The following is a 26,775-nucleotide window of genomic DNA, read 5'->3' on the forward strand; positions in this document are numbered from 1 at the left end:
TGGTATTTCTGCCGGGATACTGCCGGACTTGTGGTGAGGCCCTTACTATTTTACATTACAACATTTCATCCTCTTGGTACATGGGGTTCCCTTCTCCAATCTTCCTGCTTTCATCATGTGGTTTATGTGGAAGACTTTCAAAATGGCATAGCATTACTCATCCCTATGCCTGACCACTCAGACACTGTTGCATTCTGGTTATCGTATTCCATATACTCTGTTAGTCTTTCTTCACTTGTGCCTTCTAGCACCACGACAGGTTCCACTTTCTTGTCTCGGTCTCAAATGTGCTCCTTAGCACTCAGACAAGTTCCACTTTCTTGTCCATTCATTTAATCATGTAAATGATATGAAATGAAATGAAAGGATGAAATGAAATTAGATTTTATTTATATCGCGGTCGTACACGAGTGTTTCAGCTGTAATATACAATGAGCAAAAAGACACACATTTTTTGTTACTGGGGGGCTTGTGGGTCGAGGGAGACTAAAGAGTGCAATCAAAAAAGGTCGACACAAGCTACCCTGCCTTTACACACACACACAGGGGTCAACCAAGTGTCTAGGTCACAGATCTACAGTTCATTACTCAGCAGGTGCAACGGGTAACAGGAAAATGGCATTTATCTTTTATTCTTTGTCTCGCTCTCTTTCAGCAAGAATGATAATGAATGAAAGGTTTGGGTTTCACAACAACTCTGAAAGGAGCAGGAAAAGGAGGATGGATTGATATAAGTGTTAGAAAGAATAGTTTCCTTAGATTTTAATGACATTTTTCTGGTTTTGTTGGTACTTTCCTTTCAGTGTAGGATGTTGACATTTTCTCAGATTTCAAGATTGGGCTTTAGAATATCCCATAAAGGCTTCTGTTTTATTATGTTTGTCTTCCACTTTTGGAAAATACCATATCTCACTTGAGGTCTTCACTCTTAACACTCCCACAAATCCTTCATCCAGGTGATCCTCCCTCACTTGTCCGCACCCAGGGTTGGGATCCAAGAGCAATGGCCCTTCCCTGACCACCTCGATCAAGGATCCCCAGGGAGTGCATGAGAGAAAACCTTCAGATTTCTTGCATACCCTTCCCCTATGAAAATGGCCACCCGCTGAAGGGTCATTTGTTGTTAAAATGTCTGGCTTCAGGGAGTTAGACCAATCCCATACTTGTGATTTAGAAATGAAGGGTTCCCTCTGCCAGGTGTTTAATGGGGAACAATTATGAGGCTGAGGTGAACTATTTTGAATTAAAGTAGAGAAATTAGAAAACTCTCTACCAATGATAACTTCCTCAGAGAATCCTAGTCTGATAGCAGAGCGTATTATGGTACGAGTGCCCTTCATGTTAATAGATACAGGAATCTCTCTTCAAGGGGAATAAGTTCAGCTCGAATAGCCATTTGTTTGCTCCGCAAATCTATCAAGGCCTTCACCAATCTCCTGTGTACTATGGAGATTTCATGCGTAAACTCTGTAGGGGAGTTGCAGAAACAAACGCTTAAAGTTTCAATTTCTTCTTCCAATTCTCCCTCTTCATTGCCCATTAAATAACCAACGTCCATAGGTTCCCCTTTCTGATTCTGTGGGCAATTTCTTGCAAGATGACCCGGCTCTTTACAAGAGTAGCACGTAATGATTTGGGTCCAACTATTTTGACTTCCTCTCTCCTTCCTTCCACTTTAATATTAGAGTCTGATCTTCTCTCTGGTTTTTCCCTCTCCTTATTTATCCATTCTCTAGTTTGACTGCGGGTCCCCCCTTTGTCGGTCGTAAGGTTGTTTAGGCAAGAAGGGGTTTTGTGTTCTTTCCTTTCTTCATGGTGGTGTAAAGCACGGAAATGCCGATGGGCATCAGAGTAATTCTGAGCTGTTTCAATTGCTATTGCTAGGGTAGGTTTATTGATTTCCAACACAGCGTTTTGCAAGAATGGTGGTAAAGAATTAAACTGGTTGATGTTTAACATTTAGATTACTTCAGGTAAAGGTTTTTTGGCTACCCGTAGGTATTTGGAGTTCTGTATCCGCTCCCCTAACTCCCTAGGTGTTTCCCCAGGGTTCAACTTGATCTCTCGAAGTTTCTGTCTGTAAATATTGCTAGTTTGTTCTACTTGTTGTAAAAGCCCTTCTTTAATTTCTGTGAAGGTGACTGTCCCCGGAAGATTAACTGTTCTAACGCAGTCAGTAATTGGGTTTCAGCCTGGATCTGATAGCTTGCCAGCGTGGCGAGGGCCTCTTCTATGTGTGCCGTTTCACTGCCGGGGTTTAAGGTGAACTCTGACCCTTCTTCAGATCCTATTAGAGAGAAGAAAGACTCAGTTTCTCTGTCAGAAAATAATTTTGTGGATATGGAAAGGGGTTGGATATCTGGCGGGATTGGGGTTCTAAACGAGGTTGAAAGGAGGTCAATGGCAGTAAGACCTTTGCCTATTAGTGAAACTCCCAATGCACTAGGTCTAATAAATGTTTGGGGAGATCAGGATTTCAAAGTGATATGGTCCCACTGTTGCAACTGATAATGTGAAAGGGGTAGGGTAACTAATAAAAGCTGGGTTTAATTCTTGCTCTCGGGTTGGTATATGGGTTTTGCCAAAGAAGGCCTGTTTTAGATTAAACACCCTACTCTTGGGTTCAACTTCTACAATTAATTTCTCTCTTTGTGCAGCTAATACTACTAATAACATGGAACCTCAACTAGCATCAGTTGTACTGTATCCCACCCTGACACCATATGTGACAAAGGCATGGGTCTCAGAGGTAGACACAGACACAAGGATACAAGTTTCGAAAATCTTTATTTATAGAAATGGGATTTGAAGAATGCCCTATTTCTAAATGGGAGTAGTCTCAACCATTAAAATAAAGAAGAAAGAATAGGCCAAAAGTCTGCCTGTCAAAATTAAAGAATCTGTCTGTGTCAAACCTATGCTTGCCCTCACTCTCTAACTTACCAATATGTATGGTATTGGATAAATAATATAAGTGTCTCAAATTAATATCAGGATGATCAAGGTGTTTCTTCTCAACTCCCTTCCCCAAGCTTAAGTCATTCAGGTTCAATTGTTTTTTTTATTCTGCAGAGTTCGTGTATTTCTCTCAGGCTTCCCTTGCCTGATTCAATGCTCTCTAGTATAACACAGTTCTGCTTTAACAATGTTCTCTTTCTCAGGCTGCCCTCGCCTGATTCAATGCTTTGTAACACAACACAGTTCTGCTTTAACAATGTTCCTTGGTGGATATTTCAAGCTTTCCTCGCTGCAGATTAGACCCTCTTTACTTGTTACTTTCAACTCTTTAGTATTTTACACTACAACATTTCATCCTCTTTATACACAGGGGTTCCCACCCCAATCTTCCTTTCATCATGTGGTTTATGTCAAAGACTTTCGAAACGGCATAGCTGTACTCAACCCTATGCCTGACTTTCTGACACTTTTGCATTCTTGTTATCATATTCTTTATATGGTTAGTCTTTCCTTATGCGTGCCTTCTAGCACCACACCAAGTTCCACTTTCTTGTCTCCATCTCAAACGTGCTCCTAGCACTCCAACAAGTTTTACTTTCCTGTCAATTCATTTAATCATTCAGTTCTGTATCATCCGATCCTCCTGGGGATCTCGTTTTACTCAATATTCTCTTCCGTAGCCTTTCCCGTTGGCTTTCACTTCCATTAACTTTATTCAGCTCGCTTTGCACCTTAGCAATACTTTGCTTAACTTTCACATTTCACTCAGACTTTCGACAATGCAGTATTCCACAGTACCACTCGGTTACCGAGTTTCATCACACTTCACATAAAAACAAAGCTTTCTTTCAATGCGTCTCGCTTCTTACGTGTAACCTTGATTGCAGGTTAGTAATCATTCATGTCTTTACAGACCAGGCTCTCTGATCACTTTCAACTCACTGGTTGGACTTCAACAATGCATCCTTTAACATTATTTTATTAAAGGTCAGGGTCTCTCCCCTCCTGCCCCTCAGACCTTCCTGGGCAGCCTCGCTGTCCCAGAGAAACAAGCACTCTCTTGACACACAGTTTGGAGGGATTAACCAGCTTCCTTTGACGAACCCTATCAGCTTTGTGGTGAAACGGCTCCCTCGCCATGCTTTTTCCTGCTTCAGCCTTGTAGCATTTCAGCATCCAGTTCTCTCAAGCCTGATTCTCAATAGCCTCTGCTCAGCTGCTCGCTGTCTCGCCTGCTCTCCTTCTCGAACTTGCCCTTGCCTACCTGGCTTTCCGTGCTTCCTTTGTGAATTTGGGTTCCACCTTTTATACTTAGTTCAGTTCTCAATTGGATTCAGGTGTTAGTGATCATAGCTAAGTGCCTGACCCTTCCTGACCTTGTTAGAGGGACAGAGCCATGGAAACATTGCAATAGGTAATCTTCACAGCTTCAACCTTCTTCCTCGTCTCAGTATTGGGACCGTCATAGGGAAGATGGGAGTTGTAGTATCCTCTAAGGATATTAGAGGTGTCGGATCTTTGATTGTTAGAAAAGGGGGGATGATAGTTTTGTGGTATGTTTTTATGTTTATGAAAACTTTTAAAGTAATGGGAAAATAGCATTTATCTTTTATTCTTTGTCTCACTCTCTTTCGGCAAGAATGATAATGCATGAAAGGGTTGGGTTTCACCACAACTCTCAAAGTTGGAGGAAAATGAGGATGGATTGATATAAGTGTTAGAAGGAATAGTTTCCTTAGATTTTAATGTAATTGTTCTCCTTTTGTTTCAGTATAGGGTTTTGATGTTTTTTCAGATTTCCAAAATGGGGCTTTAGAATATCCCATAAAGGCTTCTGTTATATTATTTGTTTCTTACACTTTTAGAAAATAACGTTCTCACCTGAAGTCTTCCCCCTACCAATCCACAAGAATCCTTTATCCATGTGATCCTCCCTGGCTTGTCCGCCCCCAGGGTTTGGATCCAACAGCGATAGCCCTTCCCTGGCCACCTGGATTAAGGATCCCCGGGAATTACATTAGAGAAAACCTTCAGGTTTCTCACACTATCTATCTCTCTATATCCATCTATATCTGTTGATCCTGACCCATCTTAATATACTGTGATGATTGTCATGTATATTCTATGTTGTTTGTCAGCGCTCTGAGGCCTACGGGTGAGCTAGCGCTTTACAAAAGTTATATACAATAGAATCCATCTCTATCTGTGCATCTCTATATCTCACTGTATCCATGTCTCTATCTCACTCCATGCTGAACTCTGTCTCCATCTCTAGCAATCTGTCCATATGTATATGAATCTCTCCATCTACCTCTACCCATCTCTGGCTCTGCATCTCTATGTAAGCCATACCTCTTCCTCTATCAATATATCTACATTCATCTCTGTATGTCCACATGCATATTTATATACATCCATCTTTTAGCTCCTCAATATATCTATCCATCTCTCTGTTTATACGTGTCTCTATCCGTCTATGTCCAGTATCCTCTATGCATCTCTCCTAGCTACCTATCAATCTCTCTATATCTACCTATCCATCTCTGTATATCTGTATACATCCCCATCTATGCGTTTATTTATCTCTATTGATCCAGATCTCTTTATACGAATTACAATATGCATCTCTTTATCTATATCAATCTAAATATCCATCTCGGTCTGTCTATATACCTTTACACATCTCAAAGTATACATTTCTCTATGGTTCTCTAGTGATCTCTCCCTGCAGATGTAACTGTATGCATATCTTTTCCTATATATCAATCTAATCAATCTATCCATTCATCGCTCTCTATCATCTACATTTATTAATCTCTCTGGGTGGATCTCCATCTATGCATATCTCTCTGTCTACATCTTTATCATATCTCTTTATGCATATGACTATTCCTCTATCCATCTCGCTACGGATCTATGCACTTTTTTTTTTTAATCAGAGTTACTCGATAGACCTGCCGCCCCCACCGTCGGTCTGTATGTCTGTCTGTCTCCTTGTCTGTCGGAAGTGTTTTGTCTGAGTGTATCAATCTCTGTGACTCTTTACCCTCCTCCCCCTGTTTTCTCAAAAGAACAGTTGTACAGACAGACTTCAAAGCACAACCGTTCATATATGACTCTAGCCTTTGTGCTCAGTATCAATCAGGGCAGGCTTATGAAGACATATTGTTGCCCATTTAGTAACTTTCCATTCCTCCTGCCTCCCCTCCGCTACTCCCCAGCTGACTCCACTTATCCCCTCATTGTCTTGGTTTTTGCAATTGTGGACCAAGATGCTTCTATTTTGTGAAACATTACTTTTTTATTCTAATACCAGTGATAATTGTATACAATTATCACTGTTATTAAAGGAAACTGTTTTTCTTGGATTAAAAACAAGCTACTCATTATTCATTTTACTCCAAAAATGTGACTGAGAATAACAGTACTAATCTCTTTGCTCTGTAAAAGTGGCAAAACAGAAATAACACAGTAAGACTCCACCACATGTGCATGTAGTCTTATATGTTTATTTAATAAAAATGTAACATGTTTCGATTAAGAATATATATATTGATAGTAACGTTTGAACTAAATATTATATTATCGTGAGGAGAAAAAATACAGTCTTATTTTTTATCTCGAAGTCTAAATAGAAACATAATATTTTTAATTTCTGCAGTAAAGGCAAACCCTACAGCCAAGGGAACCTTGGAATTTTGAACGCTGAAAGAGGCTCATTTGTAAGTTGGCCCTGAAATGGACAGAGTTAAAATTCCAAGGATAACATTTAGTAACTAAGCAGAAAGAAAATAGGTAACATGAATTTCAAAGCAACACATCGGACGCAATACAAGTTTCTATTCTGAACAGCTCTGGAAAGAAAGTGACCTGCATTTTACATTGCAAGAATGGAAAGCCAACAATTCATGTAAGTTTTGTTTTTTCATAATTATTATAATATTTACGTAACTGTGCGCTTAACGTGAACTGATGTTTACCTTCTACTTGACACAAAGACAGCAATTTATTTTTCATTAGAATCTAACGTGTAGAACGAATTTCTAAATAGGGAATAAACTGCAACGCAAGGGCAAATGATATCTTCAATATGTTAGAACTTACACGTTACTGTCGAATTGCACATCGTGGTTTTGACTCCGAATTGAATGATGGAACTTATAGTTTAGTTATCAAATTATAATTGCACATTGCAACACAGGACTTGCTCGAAAACACCCCCCATGTAACATGGAAAGTTCTGAGATATGCAATAAACGTTACAAATTCTGAAAATAATGGCTTGTCATACTTTCCTTTAAACCTTATCAGGGTAATTCATAGAATTCAGTACACAAGTGGCGCACGCGACTGGCGCACAGTGTGCACGTGCGACTTTCTGCGCCAGCTGCGTGCGCCAAAATCCATTTCCGCGCACAGCGTATTCATGGATTTTAACATCCAAAACCAGCCGTGGCGCAGAGTGGCGCATCGACCCTGCAGCAGCGCCAGTTACGCCCCCAAACCCTGCCCGTGCGCCATGTACAGCGCACAAATCCCGTACATGGCGCACAGGCTCACAACGTCAAAAACGCCTGTAAAACTCCCGCGCACCCCTCTGAATACACGTACCCCGCTGCGCGGGTAGTCTCACACGCGATTGTCCCTGTGCAAGCAGGGTACGTGTATTACTGGGGTTCGCGGGAAGTCTCACACGCGATTGTCCCTGTGCGAGCGGGGTACATGTATTACTGGGGTTCGCGGGAAGTGTCACACACGATTGGCCCTGTGCGAGTGGGGTATATGTATTACTGTGGTTCGCGGGAAGTGTCACACGCGATTGGCCCTGTGCGAGCGGGGTACGTGTATTACTGGGGTTTGCGGGAAGTTTCACACACGATTGACCCTGTGCGAGCGGGGTACGTGTATTACTGGGGTTCGCGGGAAGTGTCACACGCGATTGGACCTGTGTGAGGGGGGTACGTGTATTACTGGGGTTCGCGGGAAGTTTCACACGCGATTGGCCCTGTACGAGCGGGGTACGTGCATTACTGGGGTTCGCGGGAAGTGTCACACGCGATTGGCCCTGTGCGACTGGGGTATGTGTATTACTGGGGTTCACGGGAAGTGTCACACGCGATTGGCCCTGTGCGAGTGGGGTACGTGTATTACTGGGGTTCGCGGGAAGTGTCACACCCGATTGGCCCTGTGCGAGCGGGGTACGTGTATTACTGGTTTCGCGGGAAGTTTCACACGCAATTGGCCCTGTCGGGGTACATGTATTACTGGGGTTCGCGGGAAGTGTCACACGCGATTGGCCCTGCGCGAGTGGGGTATGTGTATTTCGGGGGTGCGCGTGAAGGTTCACACGCAATTTTGCTGTCAGAGCGGGGTACGTGTATCCAGTGTGGTGCGCGGTGAGTCCTACACGTGAATTGGCAGTGTGGGTCCTCCCAGGTGTCCCCTCTACCCCCTCCACGGCCCCTGCAGGCAGCCCACACCACAGGGGACTACCCTGCACCCCTGGTCATGTCCCGCAGGCAGCCCATCCACCATGGGCATGCCCCCTAGCCAAGCCACATGTCACCTTGCAATTTGATAACCAACTCATGTCCCCCTGCACCCCCACCCCCCAGGAGTGAGGGGCACCTGCCAGCAGGCCCCCACTCATGTCCCAGTCATGTCTCCCTGCACCCCCACCTCCCAGCAGAGAGAGCCACCTGCCAGCAGGCCCCCACTCATGTCCCCCTGCGCCTCCACCCCCCAGCAGCGAGGGGCACCTGCCAGCAGGCCCTCACTCATTTCCCCCTGCGCCCCCACCCCCCAGCAGGGAGGGGCACCTGCCAGTAGGCCTCAACTCATGTCCCCCACGCCCCCACCCCCCAGCAGTGAGGGCCACCTGCCAGCAGGCCCCCACTCATGTCCCACTCATGTCCCCCTGCGCCCCCACCCCCCAGCAGTGAGGCCACCTGTCAGCAGTCCCCCACTCATGTCCTACTCATGTCCCCCTGCACCCCCACCCCCCAGCAGTGAGGGGCACCTGCCAGCAGGCCCCCACTCATGTCCCACTCATGTCCCCCTGCACCCCCACCCCCCAGCAGTGAGGGCCACCTGCCAGTAGGCCCCCACTCATGTCCCCCTGCGCCCCCACCCCCCAGCAGTGAGGGGCACCTGCCAGCAGGCCCCCACTCATGTCCCCCTGCGCCCCCACCCCCCAGCAGTGAGGGGCACATGCCAGCAGGCCCCTACTCATGTCCCACTCATGTCCCCCTGGACCCCCACCCCCCAGCAGTGAGGGGCACCTGCCAGCAGGTCCCCCACTCATGTCCCCCTGCGCCCCACCCCCCAGCAGTGAGGGGCACCTGCCAGCAGGCCCCCACTCATGTCCCACTCATGTCCCCCTGCGCCCCCACCCTCCAGCAGTGAGGGGCACCTGCCAGCAGGCCCCCACTCATGTCCCCCTGTGCCCCATCCCCCAGCCGTGAGGGGCACCTGCCAGCAGGCCCCCACTCATGTCCCCCTGCGCCCCCACCCCCCAGCAGTGAGGGGCACCTGCCAGCAGGCCCCCACTCATGTCCCACTCATGTCCCCCTGCACCCCCACCCCCCAGCAGTGAGGGCCACCTGCCAGCAGGCCCCCACTCATGTCCCCCTGCGCCCCCACCCCCCAGTAGTGAGGGGAACCTGCCAGCAGGCCCCCACTCATGTCCCCCTGAGCCCCCACCCCCCAGCAGTGAGGGGCACATGCCAGCAGGCCCCTACTCATGTCCCACTCATGTCCCCCTGGACCCCCACCCCCCAGCAGTGAGGGGCACCTGCCAGCAGGCCCCCCACTCATGTCCCCCTGCGCCCCACCCCCCAGCAGTGAGGGGCACCTGCCAGCAGGCCCCCACTCATGTCCCACTCATGTCCCCCTGCACCCCCTCCCTCCAGCAGTGAGGGGCACCTGCCAGCAGGCCCCCACTCATGTCCCCCTGCACCCCCACCACCAGCAGTGAGAGGCACCAGCCAGCAGGCCCCCACTCATGTCCCACTCATGTCCCCCTGCACCCCCACCCCCAGCAGAGAGGGCCACCTGCCAGCAGGCCCCCACTCATGTCCCACTCATGTCCCCCTGCACCCCCACCCCCAGCAGTGAGGGCCACCTGCCAGCAGGCCCCCACTCATGTCCCCCTGTACCCCCACCCCCCGGCAGTGAGGGCCACTTGCCAGCAGGCCCCCACTCATGTCCCCCAGCAGTGAGGGCCACCTACCAGCAGGCCCCCACTCATGTCCCCCTGCACCCCCACCCCCAGCAGTGAGGGCCACCTGCCAGCAGGCCCCCACTCATGTCCCCCTGCACCCCCACCCCCAGCAGTGAGGGCCACTTGCCAGCAGGCCCCCACTCATGTCCCCCAGCAGTGAGGGCCACCTACCAGCAGGCCCCCACTCATGTCCCCCTGCACCCCCAACCCCCAGCAGTGATGGCCACCTGCCAGCAGGCCCTCACTCATGTCCCCCCAACATGTCAACATGACCAACAATCATGGCCCTCATGGCCACCAAAATCCCACGGCACGCCACCCCTGCCCAAATAAACAACCAACCATAACATACACCCCACATTGAAATGCACATTACATGAAAAAACCCAAATGGCATGTATGTACATCAACACATGTCCGTCACACACACACAATGGGTGCCAGTGAATGTGAAAACCCACATCGTGACATGCATGAAACCAATGAGAGAATACCACACATTGAAGTACGGGAACAAATGTATTGAACAAAAAATGTGGTGAAAGAAAATCAAATACCAAACAATGGACATAAGGAAAACAATGCAGAATGTCACATAATGATAAAAAAAGGAAATCAGAATCCAAAATATATGAAATCAAAAATGTCTCCAAAGTCTCCTTCCAACAAAGCAAATCCAAACAGAAATGAAAAAGTAAAATCCATTGCTCCATGGAAAAAATCAAAAAAGAAAATGCCGACAAATCCACACTCCAACTATTTACAAGGATGAAATCCTGGGTCCATGAGCCCAATTGTCCAAATGAGACCTACAAAAATACACTAACTAATGAAGATCTATATACAAAAATGTGGGGTATTGTCCAAGCGCCCCAAAAAGAAAATGAAAACCAAAATGAAACCTAACACTAACTAACTAACTAACTATTTACAATGGCAGCGGGCTAGTCCGACGGCTCACTTTTGGATGTCCCGGGCCAGGGCATCATCGAACTCCCGCTCAATGTCCTGGAGGCGGTCCTCTTCCATGGCCCGAAGGTTCGCAGGGACGATGACATGTTGGCCTCCAACTCCCTGTGAATTGCCTCGAGGCACTTGGCCCGCCTCAGTGCCCTCCGCATGGAGTTCTCCACCCTGACCATTGTGAGCCGTGCCTCTTCCGCCCGCTGCCGCTCCGCATCTATGGCGTGGCCCAACCGCTGCCACACGGAAGACACTTGCAATCCTGGGTCCTCCTGCCCTCTGGCCGACGCCTACCCCTCCGATGTTGAAGGCCCCGAGCCATCATTGCTCCCACCATGTTGCTGCTGCTGCTGCGCCTGCGCCCTGGCTCTTGCTGCATGCACGTCCTGCTCAGGCTGGGGTGCAGTTGTCGTGGTGGCCACCCCTGCCGGATGTCCGACTCCCGACTGTGGCAGGGTTGTGTCCTCCACCAGCCTGGCCGCTGGGTCAAAGACAGCTCCACAGGGTACCCAGGTGGTACCTGGGTGGGAAGATGGCATGGAGGATGACTGGCGCATAGGGGGTTCAGGTGAGGAGGGGGTCGCAAGAAGGTCCAGCACACGGAGGAATCCAGCACTGGTGACCCGTCCCAGTAGGTCAACGCGTTCAAAGAGGCATCCGAGATAACGTGCAGTGTCTTCACGAAAACACTGCAGGTCAACTCGCATGCCCCGTTGACGCAACGCTATCCCAGCCAGGACAGGCTCAACACGGTCCCGGATAGCCACGTCCGCAGGGAGAGGAAGGCCAGGTGTTGTGCGCCCATTCCCTCCCTGAAAACGGGTCTGGACGTAGGCATCCCTGCTGGTGCCGGATGATGCAGTCACAGGATCAGGGACAGGATTACACACAGGAACCTCCGCGACGGCCTGTGCTGCCTTCTGTCCCTGCCCCTGCACTGCACCACTGGCACCAGTGGAATCCCCACCTCCAGACCCTGTGTGTGTCCCTTCCACGGCCTCCTCCTCCTCCAAACCCCCCACCAACCTGGATGACTCCATGCCATCTTCCTCCATCGGACCCTGTGGGGTCTCAGCTGCCCCTTCTGCTGCCGAAGAGTCCATCTCCAACCTCCGCCATTTGGACCTACCCTTGGCAGCTGCGGCCTGGGATGTGGCACCAGACTCCTCACTCCCCGAAGAGATGACAATCTGGGAGGGGAGCCGGGCCTTGCGTCTCCGGCTGGTGGTGCGATCCCTGCCGCTTTGCTCCACAGCACCCTCTCCGCCCTCTTCATCAGTTGACGCTGCAGACAGGGAGAGATAGAACACAGGCATCAGGGCACTGTACAATGGACTGATACACACATGACATTTGCACATGAGTGGCAATGTCAAACTTCAGACATGGCATCACACTCCCTAACACACATGTCATTTCTACTCACAGACATGAGCAATTCCACAGCAATATTGCACCAGGCAGCACCATCCATACACATACAACAGCATCAGCATCCGAAGGTGAGCCTGATGTCACATTAAGCACGGGAGTACACAACACATGCACACACACCAACACACTTACATGCATGTGTGCATGTCCACCAACTGTCAGAGTGATGAGATCACCATCCATGTCACATCTGGCATTCAGCCTTCTAAATGTCAGTGCCACATGCATCCATGTTGCATCACAGTTGCACACTTGTCAAATACACACACAGGCACATGTACACAGTGCAGATACATACAGCTGGAACCAACATCCATGTGTGACACCACAACCATGGCAACATACATACACAGTAATTCAAACATGTGTGCTCCCAGATCTGCATTTGGCCTGCATGCTTACCCACACATACACCATCCATGTGTCTCACACATGAGAGGACTCGCATGTGTCAGCCTCACGCCCCTGTACATACACATCCATACATGGCCCTACAAAACACATGTGCAACCTGCACACTACTGGCACACCACGACACGCACAGCATCCAATCAGTATGCATGTACACTTACCGCTCGGCTCCAGACGGGTCTGCCTCTCAAGAACCTGGACGTGGAGCGCTGGGCATATGCGTTCCAGGACCCTCATTTGGTGGTCGGACAGGTGGCCCCGGCGCCCCTTGGCATCCGCTGTCTTCAAGAGGCGCTGGGCCTTGTCGAGGGTCCTGGACCTGAAGTCCTCCCAGCGCTTCTTGACATGTTTGATGTCGCGGACTGCCACCCCCTCCTCGTTGATGGCAGTCACGATGTCCATCCAGATCCTGGTCAGTCCTTTATAGTCGGCGCGAGAACTTCCAAAGAGGGCATCATACTGCCCCAGGACTTGCTCCACCAGGACACCAACTTCCCTGGCACTGAAGCTGGTGGCCCTCTGCCTCTCTGGTTGGGGGTTGCCAGCGGTGCCAGATGGTGGTGTGCCTGACATGGCAACCCCAGAGGCAGGTGTGGATGGGCAACTGGGTCCTGGGGCTGGGCTGTGGAGCGATGGTATCCCAGTCGGGAGTCTTCAGTTCCAGCAGGGGTGGTCACAACAACTGCACCCCTGCAGATGGATGATGTGCAGGCAGCAAAGAGCAGGGCATGTGGGCAGTAGGCAGACAGACAGCAGCAGATGGCAGGTGGGAGCGTGCTCGGGGATCTGGGGGGCAGTAATTCGGTCTTCTGGGCAGGAGCGTGGTCTTCCGTGTGTTGTGTGGCCAGCTTGATCCGGAGTGATTTGGCACGTGAAAATCTTGCACGTCTGAATGTAATTCGAGGAAAGGCCCTTAGCGCGTAAGCGCATCTGTGACGTTACGCGCACGGGAGTTTCCCTCGTGACGTGGGCATAGTAGCTCATGGCGTGTGAAAAAACTGCACGTCTGCGTGTGAATGTGTGTAATCCGAGGAAAGGGCCTACGTGTATGTGACGCGACGTGCGAGGGTGTTTCCCTCAACACGGGTGCATGTTCATCGTACACGTCCAAAAACTGCATGTCCGAGTGTCAGCTTGTGTAATTGAAGGAAAGGGCCTTAGCGCGTACACGCGTAAGTGACGTTGTATGTGTGGGCTGCTTTAAAAGGTACGTGTAGGACCCCATTTCCTTGTACCTGCTTTTCGTGGAGAGCAAGTGGGTGAATTCCATACTTCTTGTCGGTTCACACGCAATTACTTCACAGCGTTTCAAGTTCGTACTCCCTGTTATCTCTGACAGCGTTCATTTTTTTTGTTGGGCCTGTTTCCTCAAACAGCGTTCACGTCTTCTTTTGTCCTGTCTCCTCAGACAGCGTACAATTCTTCTTTTGGCGGGGGTGTTGCCAAAGCGCACACCTGCGTCTTTTTCACGTTCTTTTTCCAGGCAGACGGTGAGTCGCGTACGTATTTACCAACTGTGCTTGCCCCATGTGTCGCGTACCCCTTCAGAGGTCATTGTAGGCTGCGTCTAACACGCATACGCTTATTTTTGTGTTTCTGGGTGCCACAGCATAGTGCAGGTTTATTTTTCATTAGTGCCATGGTTGGGAGGAGACCAAGCGGTAAGGGAGGCAAAGGTGGCCGACCTCCAAAAGGTGGGCGTGGTGGGCGCGGTAGGGGGCGTGGCCATGATTTGCAGGGTGCCCCTAGACCCCCATGTGTGGAGGAGCAATCAGGGACGACCACCCCCCCCCATGGTTGTGGGAAACATAGCTGACACCATCCCAGCTCAGCCCTTGTTGGACCAGCCCATTGTGGCACCTAAACCGGCACAGGATGACTCCCAGGCTGACTTCCAGGTCAGCAAGTCTAAGCCACGTGTGGTGGTGCAAGTTGGTGTCACCAGGCCACGTGGATCTGGGGCAGCTATGTAATCTTCTGCCCCAAGTAGGCAGGGTGGGGAGGCTGCAGAGGCAGCTGCAGCTCAATCCACCCCAGCTCTGAGTCTCCCATGCGGGACAGTGTCGGTCCCGGTCCATCAAACCGATGTTGCCCCTGCCAACTTCACCCTGCAGCCAATGACTGCACCAAGACCTATGGTCATTGTGCATTCGCACAGTCCTAGTACCCAGTCCACCGGCACTTCTGCCCCTACTGACCAGAGCGGCGTAAGCCACTCAGGATCCGCAACACCTTTCAAAAAGAGGAAGAAGGGTGCTCTGGCACTACAGGCTGAGACCCCAGACACGGCTACACACTCCGGAACGTAAAGGAAGCCTAGCTTTAATGACGCCGAACTTGATGCACTAGTGGCCTATGTGTCGGCACATAGCCGCCAAATGGTGGTGACTGCAGGATGCAAGACCACACCTGATCAACGTAAGGCACACTGGCAGACCATCGCGGACATCATTAGTGCCCTTGGATTTGTGAGGCACTCAGCTGATGATTGCTAGAAGCGCTGTAATGACCTGAAACGCATTGTCCGGTGAGTGCCAATGCATGTGTGTGTAATCCATGTGTATGTTGTGTGGATGACGGGTTCTGATTGAGTGCCAGGTGAGGGTGTGTGCACCTGAGTGGTATGGGTCACCCATGTGCTTCCTCCAAAACATTCACTGGCCTTGGATTTGGGTATGACAGTATCCCTTCTGCCCACAGTAGCCATTTAGCGCCACATTACTGCAGTTGCCCTTGAACTGTCATCTTGCAACAACATTGTTCAGATTCTTTCAGTGTTCATTCAGGCTGATTGTTTCGATTCTCCCACTTTTGCAACACATTTTTCAGCCCCATTGTCACATATGTGACATGCTTCTGTCATTGATTACACCCCACATTGGCCCACATTTGTTAACTTGTTATGTGAATGATTAGACCATTCAGGCTGATTGAGTATTGGCCTGCTCATATTGGTTTTTGGTGCCTGTTTGTATGTGGTACTTGATAGTTGTTTCCTGTGATGTTTCAGTGACCAACCATTAATGTGTACATCTGCCTGCAATCACTCTATTCTTGTACACTGGATGTGTTGCAGTGAGTGGCACGTGCGTATTTTGTCACACTATGTAGCATTGTTCATCTCATCATGTCCATCTCACATGGATGGCTGACAGTACTCATTCACTGACATATGGCTGTACTTGTCAAATGTACCATGGCTATGCTACATGCCATCTGTGTTTTGGCATGTGTCATATATGTGTATTGGACATGCCACTCACAGGCTAATGTGTGATGCCAGTGCTACCCAGCATGCAGCAAATGTGCTGCTTTTCCATATTGGTGTCATCAGTGTTTGCTTTTTGCCTCCCCTTCCAACTCATTGACAGTGCATGCATGCCAGGGTTATAGTCATGTGGGGCATGTGTAAATCATGTACTGGATCTCTGGCTTGTCAGGCCTATGTGTGAGCTACGGTGCTAATGCCTGTTCCCATTTTTGGTATTTCATGTTTTTGCAGGTGATGACGCACTTGGTGCTGTTGAGGTTGAGGAGATGGTGCAGACCCAGGAGGAATCTCAGGCACGACCGGGCACCAGTGGGGGACGTTGTGTGGTGGTGGGTGAAAACCCTTTCATAATGCAGACCATACTGTCCAGGGGTGTCTCTGGGTGCACCTCCCCAGTCCTCTATTCAGGTGCTGAATCGGATGATGAGACTTATGTGGCGTCGCAGCTGAGTGTTCCTAGCAGGGATTCTGTTCTGTCCAACCCACCTGCACCAGGGGTAGAACCCTCTATGGGGATGTCAGTGTTGGTAAGTCCGCATTTGGCGGTTACGGATACAGGGTCACACTCCAAAACATCTGATCCTGTTCCTGGGCCACCAGATCAGAGGGGGAATGCAGTCCTGCAGCCTCAGGCAGTGCCAGCACAGCAAGGTGCAGATCGTCTTGCCCCGAACAGGTGTGGTGCCCGCCGACGTGGTGGCCATACGCCACCAGGCAATACTGTATGGGAAAACTCCATGTACGGTATGACAACCCAACAGGCAGAATCAGTTGAAATGATGGCTCAGGCAATGGAGAGGGTGGCCACTTCCATTATCCCCCCTGAAAGGCAGATGGAGCAACAACAGCAGGCAACAGACTCCATTTGCCGATCACACAGGGAAGACATGTTGGCGTCCAACAGGGACCGACGGGCGGCACTGGAGACTCTGCGGGAAGACATTTCTATAGAGTCACAGGGCACACTCCATAACCTCAGGGAGACTCTTGTTGAACTTGAAGCTTCCACACATTTGAGGACAGAACAGCAGCTGGAGCGGCTCACACGTTCACTCTCAGCTGAGCTGCAGGCAACTCGGGAGGAGATCCGGGCATCACGGGAGGCCATGCGTGCAGAAATGCAGGCAACCCGTCAGGTGCTGCATGGGGATCTCTGTACTATCATCCTCCAGAACGAGACCTTCCACACCCGCATGCTTGCTGCCATGGAGGACCATACCAGGGCTTTGCGTGGGCTGCCTCCCATAGCACCACCACCTCCTGATGCAGCAGCAGAGGGTGATGATAGCGACAGCAGCACTTCTCCCACAGTAGCGTAGCCGTGCATTCCATGAGCCCATGGAGGTATTTTTTTTCTCGCAACATCCACACAGGTGGGTGTTGGTGTGCACCCTGTCCTCGGACCTCCTGGGTGGCCTCCCTCCCCCCTGACCCCCACATGGCCCTTTTTGATTTTTTTGTTTTTATTTTTTTTTACAGAGTGTTGCCTTGTGTGGCTCCCGTGGGCATCCACTGTGTATTCTGGCTGGGTACATGCAGGCTTGTCCTGTGTTTGGGTTAGATGCTTGGTTTCCTGACCCACACACCCCTCCTGCTTCCCGTTTCCATGGGCTTGCAAAGGATGTGACCAAGTGACAGTGACTTACACAGTGACATTGGGCTCCCATGAGCTGTGTGGGCAGTCTGTAGTCATAACTGTGTGGACATCCCTAGTGGGGTTTGTTTTTGAATTGAACACTGCATGGTGTATTGATATGTGCTTGTGCATCCATGTCTTCCTCCTTATCAGCAGGTACCTTCTTCATGTCTTCACAAGACCGTCTCCTTTGCAGATGCAGTTCATGTTGTATGCAGTACATTGACACACTTGCCTGACAGCAACACTCTGGAGTTGGAAAGGGTCGATGTGCTGGCTTATTGAGGTTGTATGACTTACATTACTTTGAGTTTGTACTGTCATATTTTGGCAATTTTTCATGCTGTCTTGCTGTATTGTGTTGCTGGTAAGTATATGGTCATGTGTGCTGTTTGTTATTGATTACTGGGAGCATATTGTGTGTGGCCTGTTTCCATTTGGGACAGTGCACTTTGTGACACTTGTGTCATGTGTTGTGCATTCCTTTGTTTGCTTTCACATTGCAGGACATGCCATGGTGTGTTGGGTGGCGGAGATGGGGAGGGGTTGTGTGACATGGCGCTATTTTCATGTTGTATTTTGCAAGGGGGTAGTCATTCATGCAGCATAAATGTGTGTCTTTTTGTGACACAGCATCGGTTGTCTTTCGGTAGGTAGGAATACACACAATGTAACACTTCCAGGTGACCAATCTCAGGCTGGTATGGTTGTGACAGTTGACTGTCCCTTATGTCATCATCATTGATTGTCAGCTGGTATGTGCCAGGGCTGTGTGCACTCCAAAGGGGTGTGATTTTAGGTGAAGTAATTAGCCACCAGCTGCGTACGGGCTGCCTCACCACGTGCCCTTTCCCCTCCCATGCGCAGCGGCCGTGCTTCTGGTTGGGGATGTGGGGGCACCACCATGTCCACCGGAAGGCCCCGGCGTGTTGCAACGTTGTGCAGGACACATGCTGCCACTATGATCCTGCACACTACTGGGGGCGCGTATAGCAGCTGCCCACCAGAGCGGTCAAGGGAGCGAAAGCGTGACTTGAGCACTCCGAATGTGCGCTCCACTATGCCCCGGGTTGCAATATGGGCTGTGTTGTATCTTACCTCGGGTGGTGTGGTGGGGTTCTGAATTGGCGTCATCATGTGGGTGCTCAGAGGGTAAGCACTGTCCCCTGGGGAGGTGATGATGGGTATCATTAGTGGTGTTGTGACATTACTCAGTATCTGACATGCATGCATGTGCAGGGGCATTTATACTCACCAAGCAGCAATGTATCGCCATGCCGCCCAGCTTCGAGGTCCCGGTTTAGGGTTGACACTCTGTAAATAAAACTATCATGGGTGGACCCTGGGTAGTTGGCATATACTGAGGTGATGATTCCTTTGCCATCACATACTACCTGCACGTTGATGGAATGCCAGTGCTTGTGGTTTCTGTAGATGTGCTCAGTTGCCCTGGGAGAACGTAGAGCCACATGGGTGCAGTCAATGGCACCTAGCACTTTGGGGAAGTGTGCCACTCCGTAAAAATCCTGGACGACAGCCTGCCTTTCTGCAGGTGTTCTGGGCAGGTATATGTTCCTGCGGACTGATGGGCATGCAGTCATGATGGCCAACACCTGGTGCAGGCAGCATGACTGCGTGGCCTGTGACACCCCCCCCCACTATAGCACTTGTCCGCTGAAATGAACCAGTGGCTAAGAAGTGCAGTACATTGAGCACCTTTTCCAAGGGGCTCAGTGCTTGGGAGCACAGGGTGGGTGATGTGAGGTCATCCTCCCACTCACCAGGTCGAGTATTATGTGAGGTGGAAACCTGTACCTCCCATACACCTGGTCATCAGGCATCCCAAAAAGGCTGGTACTGGGTGTAATTCTGGCCCTGACTATCCTCCTCCTCCTCCTGCGGTATCCCACGACCACTGCTGCGAGGAACGGTATATTCATGTTAGTGTCTGAGCTTGTTTGTTGTTTGCGCGCACTTTTATGCTGTGCGGGTCCACGTACGCCTGCTTCCTGCTGGCGTACGTGTTTCCGGATTAGCACGTCTCTTTTGTCACACGCGTTAGCCCCTTTTGATTCCATGAATACGTGTTGTAGGCACGCGTGTGGGCGTTCTGCGCATTTGCCTCCTGTACTTCACCCGTGACGCCCACATTTTCACGCGTTGTTCCCCATTTCGCATGTTACGCCCTGTGTTACACCTACTTTTGTTGTGTGCGCTGCGCTAGGTGCGCTTTCGCTGTGCGCGTAGCGCACGCTGTTTGAAGATTTTAGCGCACATCCATGGATTTACACGCGCACGGACTTCCATGAATCGCTGTGCGCGGGTTTCGCTGCGATTTTCGCACTTGCGCTGCGATTCGCACGCTTGCGCAGAAATTTTCAGCGCACATTTATTCCATGAATCGGCCTGTAAATATTTACTGAAAATAGCATCAATATCTGATGCACTTACATAAATCATTCGTATATGCGGAATACATAAAAAGCTATGTTTTATTTAAATGTAGGTAATAGTGTTACTTCTTTTGACAATGGATACCGATTTTTTTTTTCTTAATTACATCTAACTAGATACATCCTAGAAATGTGTGTATGTCAAGGTCACCATTTGCCCGTGGATGGGGTCTTCAACCAAAACTGGATCGTCAGCACGAGCAGAACTATCATCTCGATCTTCTGGGACAATTGTGCTGCTTCTGTTTGCCCATTTGTGGTGCCCGTCAACAGGACGAACATATTTAATGAATGAACACATGCGAAGAACATCGTTTTACTGTGGATGTGTAACAAATCATTTTTCTCTCAAACGGAAAGCCATGTTCTTTGAGAGAAAATGGATGATCGAACTGCATTGATTTTTATTTGACTTCACAGAACTTTCACTGGTACAATTCAAGTACTGGGATCAAAACATCAAAGAATGAAATCTGAAAGATTGCATGGAATGTGGCCGTCAACCTAAACATGATTACTATGGCTTGGAGTAAACAATCTGTTCTTCCATTGATTAGTTGCGACAAAAGTTGTAATGGCTCCCTTGGATGTATTCAACTGTTGTCATTGCAATAAGAAATATAAACAATTTGTAAATTTATGACTATGAGTAATTATTGAAAAGTGTAATGTATCTTCTTTTTGTGAAAAGCAAGTAGACATTAACTGTGTGTGTATGTGTATCTTCTGCATTTTGCATTAGGTAACGTGATTGTGAATGTAATCCCGCATTTCTTGTAGGTCTCTGTGTGTACAGGCATGGTGTCCCATTGTGGCAGGCACATTTTTCAATTTCTCATTCTCTCCTTTCACCCTGCCTCGCGCTCCTTGCGCAAAGAGTTTGTTTCCAGCCGACAATGGTATGATCCAACAGCAGGGGGATTGGGCCAGCCTGCAAGGTGAATTCACCTCAGCTGCGACAGGAACTCCCCTGCCAGCTAAATGAGGTGGAAGGTCCTGGGGAGGATAAAGCCCAGAGGGGACTCTTGGAGGGAAGTCTGGGGAGAGTGCAGTGAGCGAGACCAGAGGGAGAGGGAGCTCCAGAACATTGGCGAGGGCATCCAGGCCCTCAGCTGTGGCGGGACGTCCCCCGAGGCCGTTCCCTGTCCTGACCAGCATTCCTCTCTCCCTATCTAGGATTGAGAGGGTGTGCTGGTGCCGAGCGCCGTAGTATAAAGTTGACTAGTGCTGTGACTAAGTACCGGCACCGCTCTGTGAGGGACAGAGCAGCGCCGCTCTATCCGTTGCCGTGTGTAGCTGTAAGGTAGGAGTGGGAAAGTGTGGGGAAGCGGGCCCATTATACATTGGGTGCTGAATTATAAGTGTGCATTGGTTTTGTTTGCCGACAGGCCTGAATGACATGATACAGTGCCTGTCATCGGGGATACTGAGAGCCCCTACTTTCTGGTAGTGTCACTGAGGTATCGCTGCAGTGATTTCTCCCTCAGACACGTGTCGGAAGCTCCTCCAGAGATCCATGGTAGACCTGAGTTTGTGTTTCCTTCAGGGGGTGGGTTCATCTCTCCCTCACTTCTTTCCCCCATCGGAGTGGAGAGTGGAGCAGCCTGATTCTGCATGTGCCATTCGTGTGAATGGTCGTTGGGGGAAGAGTACATCAGACAATCATATGGGGCCCCGGTCGGTACTTGCTTCAGGCAGGGCCCCAGGGGATACGAACCAGAGGGTATAGAGATAGAACAGGCAGCCCTGTACAATGCTGTTGGCCCTACCCATGTTGCTTTTCTGAGGCCCAGCCAGCCCGGGGTCGGTGTATCAATTAAGGGGAATCTTCCTCTCATACTCTTCCCATTTCATGGGGAGGAGCGTCGGTTAGTGATCGGATTAAGTTACCCCAATTTTTCAGGCCGTTGTGGTTGCGAATGTGTGGAGAGAATTGTGGTAGTCTGCAGTTACCATTAGGAGGGGAGCCCAAGGTTTCTGAAGCAGCAGTGTTGACATCACAGTTTATGTGGTACCAGAATAAGCAAACTGCCAATGTGATCATATTTATTTATATATTTACCAAATGTGAAGTGACATGCTCCCAGGTGATCCAATTGATAACATTTAATTATTTATTTACCAAATGTATTTATTTTTATTTATTTATATTGCGCCGGAGCCCGCAGGCATCGGACGGGTACATGAAGACAAGGACAACAAAAAATAAATAGGACAACCAGGTTGTTTAGTGAGGCAGGCTATATTTATTTACTTGAATGAGCTTCTTTTTAGTTTCTTTCTAAAGGTTGTGTAGTTTGCCTCCAATCTTTTTTTTTCAAAATATATATTTATTGGTTTTTGTACATACATTGCATCGAGTGGTAGCGAGAACATAAAGAGCGCTGCGAGCAGCGGCGTTGAGCTTCGAGATACAAGTAGGAAAACAACAAGGACAATGTCCTTCATAACAAAACAACAGTTATAACAGGTCAGGGGACAGTTCAAGGGGAAGGGCAAGCGGTTAGTTTAGCCCTAGTGGGCGGTGATAGGTTACAAGTGGGCGAGAAGGGATCCTTGTATGTTCTATAGGCGCTGGGTCATGCGTGGGTGGCGGTGAGCGACAGATTGTCCGGGCCTTGATGCGTTATTCCTGGGTTTAATAGCCGGTGGGATCTTGGGCCAATCTGTACCTCTGCTACTGCGTTGTCCCCTCTGTATTTATTCAGTTTTGTCCATCCATCGTAGGGAGGGGGTTGTCGTGCCAACCCTGGGAATTTCTGGGTGTAGTCCAAAAAGGGAGCCCATGTTTGGGAGAATTTGTCTCTGTTTCCGAACCGGAGGGCAGTTATCTTTTCTGCTGCGATTATGTCCCAGCATTTCGTCCACCACATTTGTACTGCTGGGCCCTCTGGATTTTTCCACAGCCTAGCTATGGAGATTTTTGCGGCCGTCAACAGGTGGGAGCATAACTCTGCTCTGTGCCCGGAGAGGGGGAATTGGCCCTCCCCGCTTGATCCCAATAGAGCGATGCCCGGGTCCCATGGGATGGAGAGATCTGTGATTTTCTTGATGTGATCCAGCACTGGTTTCCAGAATTGGATAGCCTTGGGACATAATGAACTCGGTAAGCCGTTCCATGTCTGGGCCGTTCTTGCAGGGAAAGAACGTCCCCGACTGTTTGCTCTTTTGACTCTTGTGCGTACAATGTGGCCTCCGATCTCAGAGAACGGCCTGGGGTGTAAAGGGCTATTTGGCCTTTCAAATAGGCTGGGGCTAGTCCAAAGATGCAATGATGCACTGTGGTGATGAATTTAAAAATGATTCGATCCTTTATGGCTAGCCAGTGGAGGGACTTTTTGTCAGCCGTGTTGTGCTCACTTCTAGCTTACTGTCTGATGATTCTCACTGCGTTGTTTTGTATGATTTGGCAACGTACTATACACCGCTTGCTAGATCTTCGAAGAAGGGTGTTGCCATAATCCAGTCTGGAGAGGACAGTGGCCCTGGCAATGGCAGCGCAGTTCTTTTCACTTAAGTAAGGTCTGATGAATTTAAGCAACCTCAATTAGTATTGACAGTTTTTGTTTAAGTAAGCAACATGTGCTCCAGACCCCAAGGATGCTTCCAGTTATATGCCCAGGGTTTTTACTTTTGCTGAGATCGGGATAAGGGAGTCTCTGATCTTAAAGAATGAGTATTCAGAGCTTAGCTTCGACCTTGCTTGATGAGAGCCAAAAATCATCAGTTTGGTCTTGCTCCCATTTAAAGATAACCGGTTTGCCGTCATCCAGGCCTCAATCATGTTTTCATTTTTAGCCACCTTACAGTTGTCCGTGTTAAGGCAGCCACTCAGCTCAACCACCAACTGGGTGCCGTCTGCATAGTAGGTAAAATAAACTCCTATGTTGTTAAGAAGAGTACAGAGACACTGCAAGTATAGGTTAAACAACAGGGGGACAGACTAGCCCCCTGAGGTACACCACAATTGATGGATATGGGGCAGGAGGATTGATCGGCGCAGTGTATTTTAGGGGTTTGTTCTACTAGGAAGGACATCACCCAGCCAGTTGCTTGCTGAGAACAACCTCCTGAATGTTCTAAGGCCCATTGGAGTTGTTGGTGATCCAGCAAGTCAAAGGCGGTTGATAGGTCCAAAAGGACCAGCATGCCTGTCTTGCCTTTATCCATGATGTCTAACGTGAGTTTGAAGGTCGAACAGTGCAGTTTCCATGTTATGTGACCTTCTAAAACCTGATTGCTGTTTGTGAAGAAGGTTGTTAGCCTACACAAAAGCTTGGAGCTGGAGGGTTGCAGCCTTGTCAAGAATTTTCAACAGAAAAATATTATTTGTTATTGCATGGAGATTGCTAGGTTTTAATGGCTACTGGAACTCTACAGTCTCTGAAGGATGCTTTGCTCATTCTGGTGGGTAGGGGTGCAAAGGTGTCCTTATTATCTAAGCTCAGTTTGGGGGGCAGATACAAATGTGAAGAGACTTGCTCCCAGGTGACCCATGTGATCATATTAATTATTTATTTACCAGATGTGAAGTGACATGCTCCCAGCTGTCCCAAGTGATATTTAATTATTTATTTACCAAAGTTGAATTAACTTGCTCACAAGTGATTAACTGATGTTATGTAATTATTTAATGCCAAGGATCTAGTGTTACAATTTGTGTCATATAAAGAAGGCTGCCAAGCTGGTCAAATGAAACAAGCCTGGGACTGTTTATTTAACCATGATGCACACTAATCATTGATAGCCACCAGGGCTGACATGTCAATAGTAGTGGGCCAACCCTCCCACAGAGCATACTGCCCACTCTGAGGCCTTCCATAGGCCCCCCCTCATAAGGTCCATTATTCTCCCCCCTGGGCTTGTCATTTGCACGGGTGTGCAGTAAGGTGTAAGTATCCCATGCTCAGGACTCCTACAGGTTGCTGCTCACCCCTTCTTACAGAAACATTAATTAGGGAGAAATACCTTACACGTAGTTGCTGACAGTGGACGTTTGGCGATGCTGTGCATCAACGGCATGACAAGGGGCATAGCATATCAGTACGGCATGGGAATGAGGGGTGCGTGTTATGATTTACTGCCACCAAAGCACTTGAACTTCGTGTGATTGATCAACGGATAAAATTATCACAAGACAGCGGTTTCTGGCCAGGTTTTCATGTCCAAATGCCAGAAAATCGAAGATAAGATGTACTTGAAAAGAAATGTAATCAATCAATTTAGGCTATAAACATGCATCACAAAACACATAAGGGGACAGAAAACGGGTTTCTTACCTGGCGATATACCCAACTATTATCACACATAGTATGACAGGTTAATGATTTAAGATTTCTTTTCCTTTAGAACAATTCTAAACTACTTGCCCTCTAATCATACTCTCTGGATCCCTCATGTGGTGCCTGGCCCTAGACAGCGCTGGTGAGCCCCTTATCTAGGGTTAGGGGATAGAAACCTAGAAATCTAACTACTTTCAGGCAGTCAATATTTATTTAACAACAAAGGACTCCACTCAGAGTGTCCCTATGCAACTCTAAACACAAGCAAAGTACTATGGGCCTTCCAGGTGACAATGTATTACTTTATTTTCTTTCCCTGGATTGGCATTTAAAACAAATTTTAAAACATCAGAATGCTTATCAAGATTTGTAATCCATCCTCAGAATTCCACATGCGGTAATACTGGGGTGATACTTATAAAAAGGACAAGTGGGCTTTATTTCCACTTGTATCACCTCCGTACCTTAAAAGAAAGTCCTGTTTGCATAGGAGGACTGTGTTAGCCTACCGGTTTCAGTGGTTTATCTAGCTCTACCACTTTCTTCATGGCCTCAGCACCCCTAAAGATGCTGACACAAAAAACAGAAAGAGGCTCAGCTCCAACAGGTCACTGCACCATGCACCACGGATTCTCATTCGGGAGTTTCTTTTGACCGCCAAATGAGAATTGGATATTGAATTTAAGGTCGTTGCAGGCAAATTAGGTAGTTCCGTATCCCAGAGGAGGCAGGTCTTCACCACTCATACATCTGGCATGACAGGGGCTGCAACCATGGTGCAGTGACCTGTTGGAGCTAAAATAACGCATGCCTTATCCATTGGGCCAATCAAATTCCTGAGTGAACTTTGCCTTTAAATGTGGCTCTAATGATGCTGCATGTAGGATTGGCTCAACACACTATCTCTCCATTGCAATATAAGCAACCACTTTCTTTAAGAATTTCCAGACAAAGTGCTCTGCGCAAATGTTTCATGCCTATTGTAAAGGGGCCATTCTACACACAGACTGCCCAACCCTGCACCTGCTGCATGTGCTCCAGTTACTAGTTTATCTTTCAAACATGTGTAACAGTGCACTCTTTGCATGAGAAAGATAGACAGCACGCTGGATGAAAATAAACTGTGTTTTGGGCGAAGAAGAGGA

General features: G+C 48.8%; 1 protein-coding gene across 1 annotated transcript in view; it reads right to left on the reverse strand.

Moving 5' to 3' along the window:
* LOC138513828 (apolipoprotein L2-like) overlaps positions 1-26,775 on the reverse strand; it is a 172,783-nt gene that overhangs the window by 110,065 nt on the left and 35,943 nt on the right. The window lies entirely within an intron of this gene.

Source organism: Ambystoma mexicanum, chromosome 12 (assembly GCF_040938575.1).
Source record: "Ambystoma mexicanum isolate Mex_15411 chromosome 12, UKY_AmexF1_1, whole genome shotgun sequence".
In the NCBI taxonomy this organism is placed as follows: Eukaryota; Metazoa; Chordata; class Amphibia; order Caudata; family Ambystomatidae; genus Ambystoma; species Ambystoma mexicanum.